At 40.9% G+C, this 20,738-nt stretch overlaps 1 protein-coding gene across 1 annotated transcript in view; it reads left to right on the plus strand.

Moving 5' to 3' along the window:
* PUDP (pseudouridine 5'-phosphatase) overlaps positions 1-5,346 on the plus strand; it is a 365,242-nt gene extending 359,896 nt beyond the window's left edge. Inside the window, exon 7 of the transcript XR_012381076.1 lies at positions 4,741-5,346. The gene's annotated coding sequence lies outside the window, so the exon portion shown is untranslated. The remainder of the gene's footprint in view (positions 1-4,740) is intronic.
* The last annotated feature ends 15,392 nt before the right edge of the window (positions 5,347-20,738 follow it).

Consider the following 20,738-nt stretch of genomic DNA (forward strand, 5'->3'; position numbering starts at 1 on the left):
GTTTCCTTGCAGCATGAGAAGAGACCTACTTGTAATTATTTTGGAATTGTTAACCAATTATTCCAGCATATTTAACTGAAGGATCTGTTCTTCTGTGAATTTAAATTGCTAACATGATGCATAAGAAATGTTATGTACTAAACAGTCGAGTCTGTTTCTGTGGTCTTACCCATCATTGTTGACATATCTATTCCTGAACTGGTAACATTTCATTTTAATGTGGCTGTAGCTTCATAAGAAGTTTTCAATTCTTCTGAATTCTAAATTAGAATTATCTTCTAAAAAAGAAAATTTTAGTCAACTTACTCTTCCCTATAAACTTAAAATAATTTTGTCAAATTTGTATAAAATGAGATTTTTCGTTAGAACTGAATTAAATGAATACATTCCTTTGAGGGATAAATGATATATTTGTCATTTTTCTGCTTTCCTTCTTTAATATTAAGTAAGATTTTTGGGGCATCTGGGTGGCTCAGTCAGTTGAGCATCTGGCTCTTGATTTTTCTGTTTGAGTCAGGATCTCAGGGTCGTGGGCTCGAGCCCCACATTGGGCTCTGCACTCAGCCTGGAGTCTGCTTGTCCTCCCTCTGCTCCGACCCCAACTCAGACTCTCTTCTCTCACTCTCTCAAATAAATAAATAAAATCTTAAAAAAATATTAAGATTTTCTATTTTTACTTTTACATATGTAATTACAGTCTGGTGAGTTTATTTTAAACTATTTTCTGGCCTTGCTGCTATAGGCAAAATATTGTTTTCCTCATATTTTAAAACTACTTATTTATAGAAAGCTTTTAAAAAATTATTTTTCTTCTAAGTGACCATTTACTGAACTCTTTTTTAATGCTGACATTTTTTTGTCTTGGTTCTTCTAAGTGGATAATGATTTTACTTATATGTAACATCAGTTAATGTCATATCTGATAATAATATGTATTACTTCCTTTTCTTGTTTCATTGTTTTATGATAAAATGTACAAAATGATGTCAAATAAGAATGGTGATAATGAAGATCTTGTCTTTTTCTTATCTTTCCAGCCTTTTAATTACCTAAGAGATTTTGAAATGGAATATGATTAGATCTTGCTCTTTATTCTTCAAATAGATCTCTAATAACTTGAGTGAGGTGATGAGCTTTCATGCATTTGAGAAATCAGTTTATTTTCTGCAAATGGACTTCTATATGCTATCCCTACATTTTATATACTTTTAAATGTCTAAAAATATTTAAATTACGTACTGTGAAATGCACAGATCTTAAGTGTGTAATGAACTTTGATAAATATATATACTCATGAAACCAACTTCCTAATTTAGATGGAGGACATTTTCAGTACCCTAAACAAGCTCTCTTTCTGCCAATCAGCCTCCACCATCTGTTACAACCAGTTTTCTCATTTCAATCATAGATTATGTTTTCCCTTTTCTTGAACTTCATATACATCCAACGATATGGTATCTAGTCCTCCATATTATTTCACATGTCGGTCTTCTGCTATTTTTCAATGCTGAGTAATGCTCCATTTCATAAATAGACCACAGTTCATTCCTTCTACTAATGGGCATTTTGATTATTTATAGACTTTGGTTATTATAAACTTTCTATGAATATTCTTGCCCAAGTCTTTTTATGGACCAAAAGAGAGATTATTTCTCTTTAGTAAATAGTAAGTATACAAGTATGGCTCAGTATGATTTTATAAGAAAGCAGTTTATAAGAGTTTATAAGAAAATATCTAGTTTCCCAAAGCAGACAAACCATTTCATACTTTCACCAGCAGTATATGAAGTACCAACATGTGATTGTCATTCTTTTTAATTTCAGGGTTTCCAGTGGGTGGGAAGGGTCATCTTTCAGGGGTTTTAATTTGCATATCTATATGACTAATCTTGTTAAGTACCTTTTCATGTAATTATTGTCCATTTGTGTACTTTCTGTACTGAAGTGTCTAAGACTTTTGCCCCTTCTTAATGGGTTGCTTTTCATTATTCTTCTTTAAAACTTTTTTTTAAATTTTTTATTCTGGATCCAGGTCTTTCATTATGTATATGTATTGCAAAAATATCCTTGCAGCCCATGGCTTTCTTTAGCTTGTGAACGCTATCCTTTGATGAGCAAGAGATTTTTACTTTGACAGAGTCCAGTTTGTCTGTTTTGTTTGTGTACTTTTTGTTTAATTCTTTTTACATCCTTCCTAAGAGGTTTTGCTTTGAAATAGCAATTTTATTGTCCAACTATATAAAATTTAGATTGCATAATTTATGATAAAGGGATGAAGAAAGATGCTATATATTCTAGGTTAAAAAAAATAACAGAATAAGAAGGTTTGTCCATTATAAAAACATAAGCAACCCAATATAGTGTCAAAGTATACCAAACAACTGATAGACTGAAGGGAGAAATTTGTATATCAGCAATTTTAGTTGAGGGAAAATTGAGGAGTTCAAAGTGTTCGATAGTAAGAAGTAAAAGAAGCAGACACTAACTTTTGAACAATACAACTAAATAAAGATGTGTCATGAGATGTGGACTGAATTTTCTAGCCACAAAGAATCTTTTTGTTTTAGGAACATGAGATACATTTATGAGAATTAACCATGCCCTAGGCTATAAAAGAAGTGTCAATATTTTCCAAAGGTTCAGTGTCATTCTCTGGTCTGCTTCCCTGGTCTCTGTTCTTGGCAAAAGAAAATTAAATGTGAAGACAATATAATGAGTTTAAATGTAATAAATTCTGCCGAGCCACTGGCTTTGTTCTTGCTGTCTCAGGGTCAAGTAACCGAGGTGGCGATTTGCATGCTGAATTGAACGTTGTGCTTATTTTCATGTGATACTCATCCAAACTGGCAACATTCAGGGAGCTGGTGGAACTCTTAAGTGTAGATCCGCGAGTAATGTGAAAATTGTTCTTAAGTGTAGATCCGCACATAACGTGAAAATTGGGCAGCATGTTTAGATGCACCAAGAAGGAAAACAGCACCACAGCATTGCCTGGGAGGGCCTTGGGCTTATAATACACTGAAATATCTGGCCTCTGCTTGCTGAGGCTGGCGTGAAAGCCAACGTGGTTATTTTCAGTATTCATGTGTCTAAAGCAAAAGTTTAGTTTCCTTTTCAAGACAGTGCTTTTGTCCTCAAAAAATATGGCATTGTTCTGTATTACTTAGTGTGAATTTAAGTGTGATTTTCTCCACCTCAGTTTATTTGAATTAAAAAAATTTTTGTTTTCACCACTTCTGAACCATCAGTATAATATGTTACCTACCAAGAATCCATTGCAAATAATTTGCCTCTGTACCCTAAGAACATCTACTGCCCTGAAAACCAAAGGGAGAACTTGTAGTCTCCACACATAGACAAAGAGAAATCCCTCCAAAGATGAGATAAATGAAAAATTAACATTGAATCATGGAAACCGGCGGACGGTGTTCTTAACTAAACCAGCAGAAAGTAATCAAGTAATCCTATCTTTCACTGTCTGCCCTCCATCCCCTATTTTATTTTATTTTATTTTATTTTATTTTATATTTATTTTATTTTATTTTATTTTATTTTATTTCATTTCCTGTTTTTTAAATTCCCTTTATTTTAAATGTTAACACTGTCAGTCCCATTTACCTTCTTTGGCGTCTTGTCAAAGTAGTATCCTGCTCTTTTAAGGACCATGACAAGCTGGAGTATGTCTTTTGATCTGTCAACTCCATAAAGAAATGGACCTCCAAGAATGTGGTCTAAATAAGTGCTCGACTTGAAACGGGGAAAAGCTGCTCAAACATAAAAAAAAGTTTGGGACAAATTAAAATGTTCATATTAAATAGACATATAAATTACGCTGGAAAATTTACGGCGTTTTGGTTCACATTTTCGGTGTTTTTCCGGATGATGATCTTCAGTTTAAAGATTCAGGATATTTATATAGATGATTCCCCCCCCACCCCTTTCTTTTCTGATCAAAGTGACAGACTGTCAGGATTAAGAGGCTTTGTTGCAAGTTTCGGTTCGTTTGTTGCACATGGTCGCTGGGTAACTTCTAGTTCTGCCTCCTCTGCAACATCAGTGTTCATTCACTGAGTTTTCAAGGAGCTCAGCGCCTCATAACTGCTGGGGGTGGAGAGGTGAGCATCCCACTGCCGCTTCCCGAAACCAACGCTCACGGTTGCAGAGAAACAGTGCACGCATGCATGCACGCACACACACAATTACGTCATAAAGAGGAAAAATACAACCCTGCATAACTTGCTGAACACCTCTGAATATAGAATATAGATACTTCTACGGATTATGTTTTTTTGCAATCGATATAAATCCTGATAGGCATAGTTTTTTTTTAATTTTATTTATTTATTTGAGAGAGAGAGAGAGCATGGGCAGGGTGAAGGGCAGAGGGAGAAGCAGGCTCCCCACTGAGCAGGGAGCCCGACATGGGACTCAATCCCAAGACCCTGAGATCATGACCTGAGCCGAAGGCAGACACTTAGCCGACTGAGCCACCCAGGTGCCCCTTGATAGGCATGTTTTATATATGTGTAATGTGTATGTGTGTGTGTGTGTGTGTGTGTGTCTGTGTCTGTGTATAGAAATATCAGCATGATTAATCTCTCTATATTATAAAGCAGTGTATGTTGGGTGCACTTTTATCACATCATATAGATGAAAATAATTGTGAATCATGCTGATTTTCTAGACACTTGTAGTACCATTTTAAACACCTGATTTCTGCAACTTCTTTTTTCCTAGCAGCGCTGAAACTAATGAGTCTCTGGAATGACTTTGACATCTACCATTTGAACCTGTCTCCAGTGGCAATCCAAAAGAGCATGGTTGATCTTCATCAAAAACAGTGATTTTGATTCTCCTATTCAACACATCGCTTGTTCTTTGAAGAACCAAATCAAAGATATTTAAACAAATATTGCCTGTTGAAGAACAGAGAATCAAAATTGATTGGTATGCAATTATGCATTGGGGAATAAAACAAATTATGGTAGATTTGCAAAGGAAAGCATTTTTTAGAAAAGCTATTGCTGCATTTTTTTTAAACCATGAGACTATCAGTGAAGCAAAATTTATAAAATTTGATATGTCTTTCTAGAAAATAATCTGCTGCTCTATATTTCATTGAGCACACACACGAGGAGGGAGGGAAACTTTTTATATAAGCTTATATAGCAGTTGCTGCTGAAAATATGTGTTTTGCTTTGTGCTTGAGAGGAGAGAGGTTTAATATATAGACAAGAGGCCATCTAATTTAGGGTGTGACAGGTCTAGTATTCAATTGTCTTTCTTACTTGTTGGCCATGTTCTTAGGCATCAACCTTAGGCTTCAGTGGGACCTTGGCAATGTCCTTTTTGTATGTAGAAAACAAGCAGCAATGCGCATGTCAATATATATTTATCATAGATATGTGTGTGTGTGTTCATATATATGTGGTTTATCCCCCATACTTGTACATATGGCGTATAGCTCCATGCATCACACAAGTTCGGTGTTTTTAAAATGCAAGTTCTCTGACATAAGGCGGAGTATTCGGTATCAACGTATGTGTTCCACAGTGTTGAAGAACAGTGAAAAGCTTTGATTTCTTTTTTCTGCAAATAATACCGATTTTCAAATGTTGGCAACTCATTCCATCAAAGGCAAGCTCCTAGGAGAATAACCACAGAAACAACGGCGCTCCTTTGGGCCAGACTTGGAGTACATTACAGTACTCACTTTTGACTTCATCTCCGTCCACCATCTGGAGGACTGTTCCTCCAAGTGTGGAGTCCACAACAGAACTTGTTAGACGTACGGTTCTCAGCAAGACCCTGCATCCTACAGAATGAGAAACCGGGGAGGGGAAACCAGCTTCTGTGTCTTAACAGACCCTCTGGGTTTGGATCTGCAAACAAAGCCCAGCGTGCCGGACGTGACGCACCATCTGCCTTTTTATTGCCACCAACTAAGAGCCCTCTTCACATTTTTAAATGGTTAGGAAACAAACAAAGACTCCAAAGAAGATGTCGTCTTTGCAACACCTGGGAGCTAAACGAAATTCAGTTTAGCTGAATTAGTATGGTTTTATTGGGACACAACCATGCGCACTGAGGTCATGTTACCTGTGGCGGCTCGAACATGACAGCGGCAGCATTGAATAGTGATGACGAGGCTGTATGGACCCTGAGACTGGAAATTCTCATTATCTGTCTCTTTACAGAGAAGCCTTGTGGACCCAGGACGGGGGTGATTCCGTTGTGTGTTCACGTTGGAGAACTCGGACTTCAGACTGCGTGTTTGTCTGCCACCATCACTGAAACCTAATCCTGTGTTTGTGTCGACAGGAAGACAGGAAGAAAAACATATGCCCATTATTCTGTGGGCTCATTGAGCATCTCCTTCTGAATCCATCTTAGGCAGATAAGCAGAAAGAGCTTTGGCTTTTGAAGAAGATAGACAGTGTTGAGATTCTCAACCCCTTTCCTGGAAGTTGAGAGACTTTAAATCATTGGGATTCCTTTCCTGTAAACACAACAAATAATCCATACCAGGCAGGATCACTTGGAAAGTGAAATCAATACATGAGATTATATATAAAGTGTGTAACAAACTTCTGGACACAAAGCATGTGTTTCAGAAACAGAATTCTCATTTTAGTTTTGAGACTGTTTTCACGATGAAGAGATACCAGGAACTGACCCATCAAAACTCTGTCTAGGCCTGAAAAAAAAAAAATTCCCTCCATGTGATATATTTAGAAAAGTACCAGGACCTGGAGGAAAAGCTTGCCTTCTCTTTTCAGCAGCCAACATGACTTTTCTTCAAAACTCCCATAAACAGGACTCGAGGAAAATTAAGTTTTAGACAGCTGGGTTTTAACTGACCATCTGAGAGCCCTCATCAGAATTTCTATCAAACAAGACACATGTTTCCCCGAAGTATTCATTAACGATATATTGTATGAAGGATATGCCTGTTGTTAACCACGGATCCGCGTTGCAAGATCCATTGTTTTCGTAATCTGGTCTGTTCGATGTTATCTTACTTTATGACGAGGAATGGTCGTCCCGCATCTCCCATGACTAAACAAGCCCCCGCGCCCCAAAAGACAAGATTTGGTTAGCTTTTATTTACTGAACCTACCCAACTCATAAAAAGCCCCATTGGTGACCGCCCCTCTGTGACAGCCAGACTACTTTGCACCTTCCTCGGGGAACCTGGCAGCCAGCCCCGCACAGAACAGCCCTGTGTTCCGACAGCCACCTCTCCGGAGACCCAGCTCCAGCCCACACAGGGATGGAAGCTCCTTCCCACAGACTGGGCTTTGCCTTATCCCGGTTCCCCTTCTCCGAGGCGCAACCGCACAGACTCCCCTTGTCTGCCTCCTTCCTGATTCCTCCCCCAAACGCCAATGCTTTTAATCTGTTTATTTCCAATAATGTGCCTTAATATATCCATTGGGTTTGAAATTCCCAAAGTGAGAAGAAATAAAAGAGAAGAACTGGAATTTCCAGGGAGAGGTCTTTGATCACCCACTTGAGCATGACATAATAGATTCCAAGTATTTTTATTCCGTCCTTCAGATGAAAGTGGGAAATGCCAACTGATCGCCTGGAAAATTGCCTCTGTCTGCCAACTCCCTTGAAAGAGATTTAGAATTGGTAGATGCAGAAAAAAAACAAACCAAAAAAAAAAAAAAAACCCCTTTGAAATTTAAGTCTGTACGATTATTTTGAAGCTAAACATATTGATGACAAAGGAATTTCTCCAGACTAGGGTGCGATGGATAAGACACTCTCCCATAACCTCTGTTATTCCTACTCTGCCGATACTCTCCTTCCTTCTTTTTTTTTTTTTTTTTTAAATAACATTCCCTGGTGAGACCCATTTTAGTAAAATCCATTTTAGGCATAATTTAAAGAATAAAGTCTGCAGGTGTAAACACAAGCTTTAAGTGGGAAATTCTTCTCAGGCATGTATGATTCATACATGGCCTGGCGTCTATAAACATAACACTAATGGACCTTATTAAACTCTCACTTAAAGGGTACATTTGAATACAGAGGAATGAAGAAACTTCTCTTGTCCCATCCGTGTGTTCGTTTTGTCTAATAATCACCACAGATCAATTTTTTTAGCCTTGTTACAGATTTCATTATTCGCCAGAACATTCATCAGTTTTTACCTGACCTAAAGATTATTTCAAAAACCTAAGTCTTTTTGCAGCACAATTAAAAAAAAAAAAAAGCATTTTGAAAGACATCCTGCTTTCATGAATGGAGCCCCAGGACTGGTGTTGAAAAGTGGGTGTGACCTGGAATTAATCGTTCATGCTTTCTTCATTTTGGTTAAGTGAAGAAAATAATACTTTTCCTCGTATTTCCTTCAGTGAAGAATCACATTTTATTTGAATACACATGTATGAAAATCAGAGGACTAAGAAAAAAGTGATCATCGTGGGAATACGTACGCAAACTGAATATAACCAGTCGATTTACATAGAATCATGATTCCTTTTCCGTAAGGGTGGCATAAACCAGTGAGGACATATTTACAGTCTAAAATAAATCCAACCAATTACCTTTATACACATCAGTTTATAAAGCCACTCTGATTTTCTGGAAAAACCATCTACTGGAGTGTCAAAGTCTTTAGAAGGGTTTATTCATCTATGGAAACAGAGTTACTAAACTATAGTCAGGCGGGTTCTGAAGGCAAGCAGTAAACTGTGTAATAGTATCTGTTGACTTGTTCCTACATAAATCACTCTAAAAATTCTCACTCATATTCCTCAGACTGCTGTAGAATGAATGATTGCATCCTTTCCACCTGCCGGTACATTGCTAGGCTTGGTCATTTGCCCATTATTGAAGTAGGCTAAAATTATCTTTCATTTTCCCCAATTTCTCCTTTTGTTACCCTGTTCCTACCTTATAGCAACATGGCAAACTTCTACTGCATTGCATTTATATTCCTAATAGACTGAAAATTGAGATGCATTTTCCATCTCAATTGTACCAAATTATAAATGATTGGCCTTGGTTCCATTTGTAAAGCTCACTTCTGGCTTACTAGAGGGCAAAGTCTTAAGAGAAAGGAATTAAGTTCAGCCCATTTGCCTTGGGGCACCTGGGTGGCTCAGTTGGTTAAGCAGCTGCCTTCGGCTCAGGTCATGATCCTGGAGTCCCGGGATCGAGTCCTGCATCAGGCTCCCTGCTCAACAGGGAGTCTGCCTCTCCCTCTGACCCTCCCCCCGCCATGCTCTCTCTCTCTCTCATTCTGTCTGTCAAATAAATAAATAAAATCTCTAAGAAGAAAAAAGTTCAGCTCGTTTGCCTAAATACAAAAGAGAAATACGATTCATTCACTAAAAGAAAGAACCATTGCTGTTTCATCAAAATACTATTTGACTAAACTTCTGCCTCCCACATCCGCCTGGTTGTCTCAGACAATGCCTCCTGCTGACAACAGAGAGAAATAAAGAGAAAGATTGATGACATCAGAGAGCCGTCAAGAAAGTCAGAATTTTCAAGGACACATTTGACTTGACACACACACAAAAAAACCCACTAATTGTAAAAGACAATACTGGTATTTTGGTGAGGCGTTCTGATCGCAAAAGGCACCATGATGACAGTAAAACGGGAAGGCATCACTTAGGAGACATTTATAGCATTTTAAAATAGCAAAAGTTTCATATCCTGAATACAGAAGATACTCTTACAAATCGATAGCTAAAAGATTAACAATGCAGTTGAAACGTGGGATGAAGATTTGAACCAGCCCCCCAGACTTTGGACATCCAAATGCCCGGTGCACACATGAAAACGATACTCAACCTCATTTAGCAACCAGGAAGATTCACAGTGAAGCCATGACGAGAGCCCTCCACCCAACCACCACAATGGCTGCAAGCCTGACCTCAGTAAGGGTCCGTTAGCCAAGGTATACACTCCCTCACATTGCTAGTGTGTGTAGAAATTGGCACAACCCTTTGGAAAATTGTTTGCCAATGCCCTATTCCATTTCTATCCATGATAGCTGTCCATAGATACACATAGTTCCATTCTTCTTCTTTTTTTTAAGATTTTATTTATTTATTTGAGAGAGAGAGAGAGCACGAGTGGGAGAAGGGGCAGATGGAGAAGCAGACTCCCCGCTGAGCAAAGAGCCATTTGATTACAAATTGCCCACATGACCGGAGCCGAAGGCAGACGCTTAAGCGACGGAGCCACTCAGGTGCCCCGGAGTTCCATTCTTGACAGCAGTGTGCACAAAGGTGTGCAAAACATTTGCTCAGGAATGTTCACAGCACCACTGTCCAACCAGCCAACCACAGGAAAGAGCCTGAAGGTATGTCCGCAGTCCAATGACTACGTTGAGGGATATTTCTACAACAGCATCTTATACAGAAATGAAAAATAATTCAAGCACCACCCCATGCAACAACGTGGATAAATCACAAGCATAATATTAACTGAAATAGACTGGACAGAATAATAAATGCTTAATAAATGGTCCCATTTATATAGCGTTTAGAAACAGGCAAATCTAACGTATGGTGTTAGAATTTAGGAAAGCAGTTATTTTTGGCATCTGGAATGGTAATTATCAGGAGGGGTCTGGAAGATGCTCTTGAGATGCAGGTAATGGTGGATTTCTTTTTGTTTGTTTTGTTTTGTTTTACCTGAGTGGTGGTTACATGTGTTCACTTTGCGACCATTCATTTCACTGGGAACCTTTTCTTTTCCAGTATTCCATACATACATAACGTTTGTTAACTTTTTAATGTTACTCAATTGAGCCAGTTACCTGGGAACTCAAGTTTTAGGTCAAACCAAAGGTAAACAAAAATTTTTAGATATCTATTAACTTCCATTTCACCACCTTTTCCCCTCCCTGCCAAACTGAGGGTACCTCTTCCCTTTTAGGTTTAGCTAAAGTTACAAACACAGGTTATGGTTTTCCAGAGACTATTTCACACATGGCCTGACTTTCAAGTCACTCCTATCCCCACTGAGATTTCTGAAACTTGGTGGGTGATTTCTGACCAGTGGGGGTGAGACTGGAGGGAAATGCAGGGACGGCCTGATGTCCCCAGGCAGGTGTCAGTAATGGACATGTGTGTTTATAATTCCCTACATATTTTTTTTTGGACTCTTAATTGAATAGAATCACGAAAACTCACTAACCTTGTCTTGGTATGAACACTAAGGGGAAAAAAAAAAAAAAGCCCAAGAAAGGCTAGTATTTAATGTCTATTCACAGTGACTCACTCAGTAATTTCCCTCTGGAGAGTCAGTAGAAGAACTGATGTTGACATTTATCACTAAATGGACTGATTCAGGGACTTCATGAGGCCATCTTCCAAACGTTCTCTCCCCCACCTCGCTGCATCATTTGTTGTTGAAATGGGTGTTAAAGCCCATTGTCCCATTCTCTATGTGTTCCTGGACAGAGCTGAGAATTAACCCTTAGTTCCACAAAGGATCAAAAACCACATAGGACCAAAGACTGAAAAACAGTATGAATCCATTAAAAAAAAAAAAAAAAACTCTAAAAACCAATCAATCAGCTGTCTTCAGTTTTTTATAATTTGAATTCTGTCCCTGCTTTTCTCTTGATTTATTCAAGCCTCAAAAGTGACATGTATAATGCCATTTTTCAATAAGAAGATCAATAATGAGCATTTATAGTTTCCACCATTGGGGGGGAAATTATGAGAAACAGTTTGTCAAAGACGGTAAGAGACTCTCTCTGAAAGAGCCATTTGATTACAAATTGCCAGCAAAGATTTTAGGAGATGAAGCTTTTTCTGAAGCTCCCTTAAACTCCCGTCTCGAGGGATGTTAGGGATGTTTCTGCTGCACGACCCAGTGGCCATTCACTGACTGCTACATGATTCGATTTTCTAAAAGCTTTGGATAGCGTTTCACTGGTTAAGGTATTTGTTAAATCCAAGTGCTAAAAATCACTTGATAAAGAACAAAAAAAAAAAAAAAAAACGAGTCGACATTTCTCACCAGCAAGACTCCAGTTGTGTGTAGGAAAGAACAAGTCTCTTCTGACTTCAGTTACAAATAAAACCAGAGGCAGCTCCTGGAGAGTCATGCATCCTTTGAGGTGCAACATGCTTCTCTGTGAAATAGAGATGCCGTACTTATAGGCATGGCCTCTTCACTCCAACAGCTTGTCTCTCTGAGATTGCTAGAGAAAGATGGGGTTTCTCTTGTGTCTACCACTCTCTGGGCCATCCTAACCCTTGCCCCCTAAATATGGAGTTTGTCCTGCCTCTTCTGCTCTGACCTGTGTCATTGATGGCTTTCCTTGTGGCTAATTCTTCCCCAAAGCTCCTGGTCCCTGGGACCCCTGGAGAGATGTTCTTCTTGCACATGATCAACAGAAATGGGTGGGCTTTGAAAGGTCACTGCCAACCCTCCAGGCCAGCATTTCCTACCCTGTGCTGCAGAGGCTGAACTGGTGCATGCAAAGAATTATAATTGCATGTAGCACAATTATACTCACCGATCACTATGTAACAATTATCAGTATATGTACTGAGTTGTTGCTCTATGTATTATGGCATGAGTTCTTGTCAATAATTTGTAGGCTGCTACGTACATTGGGAACTATATAGCTACAGGGAAGTAGCAGAAGGGGAGAACATTTTAAATCCATAAGCTTCCTGGGGCGCCTGGGTGGCTCAGTCAGTTAAATGTCTGTCTTCGGCTCAGGTCATGATCCCAGGGTCCTGGGATCGAGCCCCACTTTGGGGGGTGGGGGCCCCTGCACAGCAGGGAGACTGCTTCTCCCTCTCTGCACTGCTCACGCTCTCTCTCTCTCAAATAAATAAATGAAATCTTTAAAACAAAGCAAAACAAACAAACAAAAAAAACCCATAAGCTTCCTCTTATTGCTCTTAAATTCCAAGGAAAACACCAGTCCTTAATGTTTATCCTGTCTTTAGATGCTGGTCTCTTGGAAGAGCATTTCCTCTTTCCATGTTTCACATAAAAATCCTCTCCTTTTTTCAGAGAATAAAACTCCCAAGTGGTGGGTCTGGTTCTAGGATCATCCCTCTGTCTTCTCCTTTTCCCTGGCCCAGTGTCCAGAGGCCATGGAAGAAGAGGGGATTTGGTGAGAGAGTCCGAGCTGACGTTTCGTACCCTCGGTTACAATTCCCTGTGAGTCTCTCTAGTTACACAGGATTGCAAAGTACAGCTTCGCTTTCCCTTCTGTCTGGACCATTCAGTGGGTGACTGTGGACCCTCAGAAATGACGCATTCTAAATCCACTGACAGAGAGAGAAACAATTTTCTCACCACCCCCTTGTAGCCAACAACTTGCAGATGATGGGTCTTTGCCACCTGCCAGTATAGTTTTGCTTCGAGAGCAAACGCACCTTTCCCCACGCACTCTGAACAGGTGGACTGCCAAGAATGATAGCTGTGTGTCAGTGGGCATAGCTGCGTGAGTCCTTTCCTCAACCTAACAGGGCTGGATCCTCACTGCCGGCAACAAACACTTTCCTACGCCGCCTGACAGTTTGGGGAAACGCTATGGGGAGCAGATATGAGTAGTGCTACCAGTCCTGCCAGGCTGAGCATCATATGTGAGTCGTATCGAGGGATCTGGAAGAGGGGTAGGCGGCTGTTGCTGGCATTGGCATCACGGGGGTAAAGCAAGGAAGTGAAGCGCCAAAAGAGAGCGTTTCAGAAGTAAAATACATGAGGTGCAGAGCCTAGGGCATTGCAATAGAGGAGAGCAATCCTGCTCTAGGAAACAAGGCTTCCTGACCGCACAAATGGCAAGCACAAGAATGAAAATGTGTGTGTTTCTGCCACAGCTGAAAACTCACCCCAGAACACCTCTCTCACCAACAGCTTTGTATTTCCTTCCCGTAATAAATGCATACGTGTGTTGAGAGACTACGACCCGTTTACCAGGTTCTGATCCTCATGTAAATATTCCTGGGTCTAGCTCAAAAATTATTTTCAATCCCTTGGTGTTGTTCTCTGTGACCTATTTCTTTTCCTTCTTTTTTTTTTTTTAATTTTGCCTGTCTGTCTGCCTGCTCTTCGTACACATTCATGTTGTTGGTGGATGGATTTGCAGTTGCGTTTCCGTGAGGATAAGCTGTTGACGTTAGACAGATGTCTTCATAAGATTCTGTTGACTCTGTTAGAAAGTGGAAGCTCTGATTCAGGGAAGAGAAGAAATAGGGTGGAATGGTTTATTCAACACCCCGGCTGGGGGTTTCTCCAGGAGGCAAGTTTGCAAGAATGCAGCCGACACTCCACCCCAGGGCCCAACCAAACCAAACAAATGTCACGCCTCTCCTCCTGGTAGCCATGCCTAGTGGCCAGATTGACTCTCAAGGTAAGGTGCTGTAAATGCATCAGGATAGGTTTCACGCACTATGCCACATTAAAGCAGGTGAGAAGGTGAATGTGTGTGCCAAGGGAGTACGACATCTGCACAATGCCCGGGTCGCATGAACCACGTTCCAGTTTTGTGGTCCTGCTAAGATATTCACCCAAGATCCCCTAGGTTCCTGTTGGTGATGCTCATCATCGCATATACAACCCATTTGTGTTTGCATCCCCTGATCATAAGCACTATATCTGTCCTGTTGGCTGTGACTTCTTGAGTGTCGAGCATGTGTGGTAGATACTACAGGGATATTCTTTTTTTGTTGTTGTTGTTTTGCTTCAAGGGAGAAATCAAGGCAAAGAGAGGTACTCTGTTTTAATCCATGACTCACTCGTGGGGCCACATTCTCAAATTGTGAGCAAGCAAGCAACAAGACTCTCTGCTAATGCAAAAGAGGCATTAGCCCTAAGTGTGGGAGCACCCTGGGCCATGGGCTATGGGTTCTACTGGTGAGTTCACTCGCAACGCCCCTTCACCTGCTTGGCTCATAACCCCTCCAGACAGTCTGCAAGCTTCAGAGACCCCTGTCATCCCCATGCTGTATGAGGGACCCCTGGGGAGACCTAAGCTCCTGGTAGGTTTGGGGTGAAGGGAGTTAACCCCAAAACAATGCCATGACAGCTCAGTAACAGAGAGCAGGAGGGGCTTTTCATTTCCACTGGGAAATGGCACGTTCATTTGTCACTCCTCATTTAGAGAGAAAGAGGCAAGAGGCCAGTTGGGGGCCACATTTCCCAGTTGCCTGTTGGAGGCGATGTCCCTTTCTTGCCAAAGCCCATCCAGACTCACTGTTGTGCCCGAAGATGATTGACTCTGGTTTACACCTGTGACCCTCCTAGAACAGATGGGCGATCTTCTAGAGCCAAAGGCAAGAGAGGAAGTTGTTCGTGCATTTGATAGATGAAAAGAGAAAGTGTTCTCTGCAGTATGAGTGAAATCCCTTGGCTAAGTGTCTCTCCTTCCTCTTTCTGATGAGAACACATCATCCGAGAGAAAGGTCTCGATAATGCCGTGCAGATCCCCCCATGAGGGGCAAGGCAGAGAAGGGGAGTGGCCTCCCACTTCATATCTGTTTGCTGGAGATTTAAAGAGGAGCAAGAGGGATTTGTGAAAGTTTTGCTTGAGGGCTCAGTAGTCAAACATATGTCTCCACAAATGGTCCATATGTTATGGTCTTTACACAGGCAGAATTCCCAGGGAATCATGGGGTTTCCCTAAGTAAAGATTAAAGTTCAGCACATGCTTTCAAAGCTGCTCCACAGACTTTTGCAGCTGGCCAGCCCTCGAGTAAATCAAGCAATTAGGTTCAAATAAACGTGTTTAGCTCCTTTTCTCCTTTCTGTTGTCCACTGGGTTTTCCTGGGAGTTTGTGTTTGTGGGACAACTGTTATTATATTTGGTGCAAGCAGTTGTTTATACACAGTCCATATCCGAGAGATCAGAATGAATAAGGTCACGGTCATGTGATTCACACACACACAGCCATATCCCCTTATGGTTACCAAAAATCTGTGCCTCGTCCCCGATTTCTGTGCTTATGGGGCTCACTCTCCAGGATTCTGGACATCACAATGACAACAGTAAATAACATACATAAAGAAAAACTATTTGGCTGGCAAAATCTTAGGTGACTTTGTTCGACGCAGGGGGTCTAGCACGCCATGGGAAAGGGGCACTGTCCTTTTTGAGGTGCAACGAGAGAGGGAATATTTTGGAAATCTTACACTGGCACAAGAGAAATATCTCAGCTTATTCTGGTCAGACACTGTCTCCTTTAGGAGTGCAATGGTTTCAACCTTTCTAATAGTCAGATCGCTGAGATCTGGAAAACAAGTTCAAAGCCTGCCACGCCTACCATCAGACCTTGCCGCCCTCTTGAATGCTTGCGGAAATAACAGTGACACTCAAGATCAGTAGTTTGGGGGCATTGAGGACAGTCAAAGGCATTCTTCGTGGAGTATCTTTGGTCTAAAATGGAAGAGGGAAGTCACATTTGCAAATGTTCTACGTTCTCAGAACTTCATATAAGGAATCCTCATGGGACTCCAATCAATGATTAATAGGATTTTTTAACCAAAGCTGGCACGGGTATCCTGAGTCCGGGGTGAAGTATCCGTCTTTCTCTTGTACAGACGGATCAGACACGCTCAGTCAGAAGGGCAGACACATCTAAGAATGGAGAGCCCGCTCGGTAAGAACCCCCACCATCTGGAATCCAGTCTCCATGATTCAAATTTGATGAATTGCATGGCCTGCCCTTCTGTACCTCAACTTCCTCATCTCTCAGCTGGGTATAATAATACCTGTTCTACCTCACAGACCATTTTGTTTCTGCATGATTGGAGACAAGTAGACAAAAATGCTCTGTGGTTCGCTGCACAACCGTGAGCCCTTAATATATGAAGACCCCGCAGATCTTTGTGCCTAAGTGAATTTTAATGAATGAAACAGCTCTTCACGTTTGGCATTTAATCCATCGTCTGATATTAATTATGATGAATGTTGGGCTGCTTTGCATTAGATAGTAAGTTCCATAATAGCGGGAAGAGACCCTCTGCCTCCAAATACTTACAACTCCAGTGTGCCTCACAGGGTTTCTGGGAATGTGGAACTGGGGATTTAAAAGGCATACAATCTGTCAACCAAACCGAAGACACTTTGGGGAGTGAAAGGAAGCACGACTCATCATTCCATGGGGAGAAAAGGTGGATATTAAGGCTTTCCTAGACAAACTGGGATGTGTGGCCACCTGATCTATAAGGATAGAACTTGGAAATTCACCATGTGATGACAATGAGTCTAGATTGAGGGATTCAACGCCCTCGCTCTCCCCTCACTTCTAGCCCTGTGCTACTCATCTCACCAGGGACCCCGTGAGTGCTTGTGGGGATGAAGCCCTCCCTCCTCTATCGAGTCTATATCAACACTTGATCATCTCACTTATTCCCTATCAGTCGGTCATACCACCTGGAATCTGTGGTTTTAACATATCCCGTCACTAGGGGGGCCGCTGGAATCAAGGGTCTGAATCTTTTCCTTTTTTAACGATTTTATTTATTTATTTGAGATAGAGAGACTGAGAGAGAGTACAAGCATGGGGAGCAGCAGAGGGAGAGGGAGAAGCAGGCTCCCCGCTGAGCAAGGAGCCCAGTGCAAGACTCGATCCCAGAACCCCGGGTTCATAAGCCAAGCCAAAAGCAGACACTTAACTGACTGAGCCACCCAGGCACCCTGAATCTTTTCCTTTTTTTAAAAAATACAACAAGGTAGGTACTTTTATAAAGATCGCAGGAGTGAAGGGAAGAGAATGACTCCCATCAGTTCAGTTTCCACTTGGGTGCATCAGGGAAGGGAACATTTGAACTGGGTCTTCAGGGGTGACTAAGAGTTTTCTAGGATCAGATATCTGACTCCATTAAGATTTTTTTTTTTTTTTGTATAATTGACACACAATGTTACATTCGTGTCCGGTGTACAACAGAGTGATTTGTCTTCTATATACGTTATGCTATGCTCACCACACCTGTAGTCACCATCTGTCACCAGACAACACCACTATAATATTATTGATGTGTTCCCTATGCCGTGCCTTTCATCCTGTTACTTATTCACTCCACAACTGGAAGCCTGTATCTCCCACTCCCCTTCTCCATTTTCTTCCTCCTCCCACTCCCCTCCCCTCTGGAAACCATCCATTTGTTCTCTGCATTTGTAGGCCTGAATCTGCTTTTTGTTTATTCGTGTTTTAGATTCCCCATATGAGTGAAATTGTATTTGTCTTTCTCCGTCTGACTTACTGCACTTAGCATAATACCCTCTAGGTTCATCCAGGGTGTCACAAATGGCAAGATCTCGTCCTTTTTTATGGCTCAGTAATATTCTGATATCTATCTCTATCTATCTTTATCTCTATAGATCTATAGATCTATGTCTATAGATACCTATCTCTATATATGTCTCCATATCCCCATATCTATATATAGCTGTAGATCTACCTATAATATAAACACACATACCTTACCACTTCTTTACCCATTCCTCTATGCATGGACGCTTGGGCTGCTTCCACATTCATTCCGGCTATTATAAATAATGCTGCAGTAAACATAAGGGTGAATATGTCTTTTCAAATTAATGTTTTTGACTTCTCTGGGTAAATTTCCAGTGGCAAAATTACTGGATCTGTGGTAGTTCCATTTTTAACCTTTCGAGAACCTCCATACTATTTTCCAGAGTGGCTGCACCAGTTTGCATTCCCACCAACAGTGCACAAGGTTTCCTTTTTCTCCACATCCTTGCCAACACCTATCGCTTCCTGTATTGTAAATTTAGCCATTCTGACAGGTGGGAGGTGATATCTCATTGTGCTTTCATTTGCATTTTCCTGATGATGAGTGGTATTCAGCATCTTTTTATCTGTGTGTCTGCCATCTGTACATCTTTGGGAAAATGTCTATTCAGGTCCTCTGCCCATTTTTTAAATTAAATTCTTAGTTTCTCTGGTGTTGAGTTGTATAAGATCTTTGTGTATTTTGCATATTGACCCCTTATTGGATATATCACTGCAAATATCTTCTCCCATTCAATAGGTTATCTTTTTATTTTGTTGATTGTTTCCTTTGCTGTGCAAAAGCTTGTTATTTTGTTGTAGTCCCAAGAGTTTATTTTTGCTTTTGTTTCCCTTGCCTCAGGAGACATATCTAGAAAGAAGTTGCTATGGACAGTGCCTGTGCTCTCTTCTAGGATTTTTATGGTTTCAGGTCTCACATTTAGGTCTTCAATGCATTTTGAGTTTATTTTTGTGTATGGTGTAAGAAAGTGGTCCTGTTCATTCTTTTGCATTGCCCAGTTTTCCCACCACCATTTGTTAAAGAGACTGTCTTCTTCCCATTGAATATTCTTGCCTCCTTGGTCATAAATTAACTGACCATATAATGGGGTGGATTTCTGGCCTCTCTGTTCTCTTCCACTGATCTATTGTCTATTTTGTACCAGTACCATACTGTTTTGATGACTGCAGCTCTGTAATATAGCTTGAAATCTGGGATTGTGAGACCTCCAGCTTTGTTCTCCTTTCTCAGGATTGCTTTGGCTTATTTGGGGATCCAACTCCATTTTCGATGTTTGACAACTGACAGATTTTTGACTTCCCCCTCTTTCCCCTTTCCCTTTAGTCTCACAGCTGGACAAACTTATTAAAAAAGAAAAAAAAAAGACCATGAGCTACTTCCCTTGAGGGTGGTGAGTGAAGTTCAAGCCGCAAAAATCCTAACTTGTACATACAGAAAACCTCACCCTGGTCCTGTCCCCAAACACAATAAAACCCAGTCTCTAACCTCCCCCTACAGCCCCCACCCATGTCTCGTTTTACACCAGACTGAACCTGAGCCCTTCTCCTTGGGAAATTCTTTTGTTATTTCCTGTGTGTGTAACAAACCATTTTAAATCCATGGGTGACTATGCATCGTATGTCCTTATATCCATAAATTCCTGGGCAGAGGGATGACCAGCATCCAACCAAGGATACTGGTCACCCAAATAATACACCATTTTATCTAGCAGACTACCATCGTTAAGTAAATAAATCTCTCATGGAGTTGTAAGTATACCTTGTACACACCAAGCAACTCAACCCTTCTTCCAGAGGCTGATGCTGAAATGGTGTGCCCCAGCTTTGCAACAAGTCAACTTTGTGGTCACCCTACACTTCTAAGTCAAATCATCTGCAAACATAATGTTCAAATCTGACTCAAATCCATGGAGCTGTTGTCATGTGCTATGAAAACAGACTAACAAAATTTCCTATTAATTTATGTAGATGTCTTGGGGTTCTAAGCCAAAGATTTATTTTTTTAAACATTTTATGCAAATCTCAGTTAATATGCAGTGTAATATTAGTTTCAGGTGCACAATATAGTAATTCAACACTTCCATGCATCACTCATTGCTCATCAGAAGTGCCCTCCTTCATCCCCAGCACCTGTTTCACCCATCCCCCACCCAGCTCCCCTCTGATAACCGTCAGCCTGTTCTCTATAGTTAAGAGCCTGTTTCTTGGTTTGCCTCTCTGTCTCCCTTTTATTCCCCAAGCCAAGGATTTTAAACTCATGCCAGTTACCTATTGCTGTGTAACACATTACCACAAAATAATCAGCTTCAAACCACACACATTGATCATCGCATGGGTCCCAGAAGTCAGGACTCCAGGTGTGGCTCGGCTGGGTTTTCTGCTTCAGGGTCTCACAAGGTTGCCATCAGTACATCAGCCAGGACTGGGGGTTTCACCCCAAGGCTTGACTGGAGAACAATTTGCTTCCAAACTCATGTG

This window comes from Callorhinus ursinus, unplaced genomic scaffold, assembly GCF_003265705.2.
Source record: "Callorhinus ursinus isolate GAN/ISIS: 27379988/994484 unplaced genomic scaffold, GSC_fseal_2.0 scaffold16, whole genome shotgun sequence".
In the NCBI taxonomy this organism is placed as follows: Eukaryota; Metazoa; Chordata; class Mammalia; order Carnivora; family Otariidae; genus Callorhinus; species Callorhinus ursinus.